Here is a 2,054-nt window from a genome sequence, read left to right on the forward strand (position 1 = left end):
CCCCCCTCGATGTGATTGGATTAGTGAAAGTGCATCTAGCCCCTATGTGTGATTTTAGTAATTAATGATAATACCTATAGACTAACAATGGTGTTGAGTTTGTTAGTAAGTTGTTCTATAGGTGATGCATGGATAAGAGATATGCACGAGCTCTAAGTGAATGGGAAGAATGAAAATGCATCAAGATGAATGAGCTCTAAGTGATGCTCGGGCAAGTAATGACAATGCCTATGGACTAACAATCATATTGAGAATTGCTATTAGGTTATTCCATAGGAGATGCATAAATGATGAAGCATGGATTCTTTGAGAAATACCATGAGTTCAAAGAATTGCATCAAAAGTCATTGAGATTTTAGTGATGCTCATAAGAAGAAGAAGAAGCTCAATGAGATTAGCAATAAGCTTAAAGGCTAAGTTACTTGTGGAGATCAAGTAATTAAAGGTATGCTTGTTAATAGAGTTTTATGGACTAACCCGTGTGCTATGTGTTTAAGAATGAGTGGGGTTAGGTTCTATATGAAGATTGACAATATAAATGAAGGCTAATAAGTTACTTGTGGAGACCAAGTAACTTAAGGTATAAATGTTGTCATTTAGGTTTTATGGACTAACCCATGTGCTTTGTGCTTGAGAGTGAGTTGGGGTTAGGATCCATAAGAAGGCATAAGTTGAATTGAAATCATATATGTCAAGAGTGAAGAACAAGAGTGGACTCCATACTTGATAAAATGAATTCCTTGAAAATGTCGAATACAAAGTGGTTTTCTATGGCAAGACGGTGAAGGGCAAGCAAGACTCGGCTGCAATGGACCATCTGTGGTGAAGGGCAAGCAAATGGCTTGGCGCCGAAGGACCAAGGAGGTGGTGAAGAGCGAGTAAAGGCTTTGCGCCGATGGACCGTGCGATGCTATGGAAAGCTATGGATGATTCACATCAATCATATGAAGAATCAAGAAGAGATGGAGTGAAGAATATATGAAAGTTGGCAACCCTCAAAGGTTTGAAAGTAAGAAGCAGTACTTGAAAGTATTCAAAAGGCTCAAATTGGTTCAAATGTGTTTTATCTTTGAAATTGAGTCTAGGTTCGCCGCACTATTAAGAGGGATGCAACGTGAGCTAATTGTCGTGTCTCAGTGCTCAAGAGTTCTCAACCAAACCCAAAGTGAGAGTTTGTTGTTAAGAGTCCGGAGCGGAAAGTGCGGAAAGTGTCCAAAATGGGTTTTGGAGTGTTCCTAATTTGATCCTATGTGTTTTAGGTCATGAATTCAGTTGGGATGTGTAGCCCTCTGAATAAGCTTTTCATAGAGTCCAAAATCGTCGAAATCGGACTCCGGGATCAAAAGTTATCGCTGTTTTTCGGAGGTCAGCTGTGCTGTGGCCGGAGACTCCGGTGTAGGCCGGATTCTCCGGTACCTGGAAAGGCCGGATACTCCGGTGAAGTCCGGATACTCCGGTACCTGGAGTGGCCGGAGACTCCGGGAAGTCTCTGGGACTGTTTTCTGGGTTAAGTGCAGACCGGAGACTCCGGTGTAGGCCGGATACTCTGGTAAAAGTCCAGAAAAGAGCATAACGGCTAGTTCTAACACATTTTGTGACCGTTCTGATGCCGTATTTGGTTTTAGGGCCGGATACTCCGGTGTTCACCGGATACTCCGGTCAGTTCTGACAAAAACAATAACGGCTAGTTGTTTGGAGTGGGCTATTTATACCCCCACTCACCCCATCCTTTGGGGCTGCTGCAAGGGGCACGAAAGAACACATTTTTAGAGCCAAAAGAACCTTTCCCACTCCATTCTAGTGTGTGATTTGAGAAGAAAAGTGAGTTGGGTTGAGAGATTGGAAGATTGAGTGCAAGTGAGCTAAATCCATTCTTGAGCACTCGAGTTCATCAGCAAGAAGTTCGATTGCGTTTGTTACTCTTGGAGGTGAAGCCTCCTAGCCGGCTAGGTGTTGCCCGGTGAGCTCCCGCGTGTGTGGTGAGCCGCGGGAAAGTTTGTGAAGCGATTGCGTTTGTTACTCTTGGAGGTGAAGCCTCCTAGCCGGCTAGGTGT

Source organism: Phragmites australis, chromosome 9, assembly GCF_958298935.1.
Source record: "Phragmites australis chromosome 9, lpPhrAust1.1, whole genome shotgun sequence".
Taxonomy (NCBI): Eukaryota; Viridiplantae; Streptophyta; class Magnoliopsida; order Poales; family Poaceae; genus Phragmites; species Phragmites australis.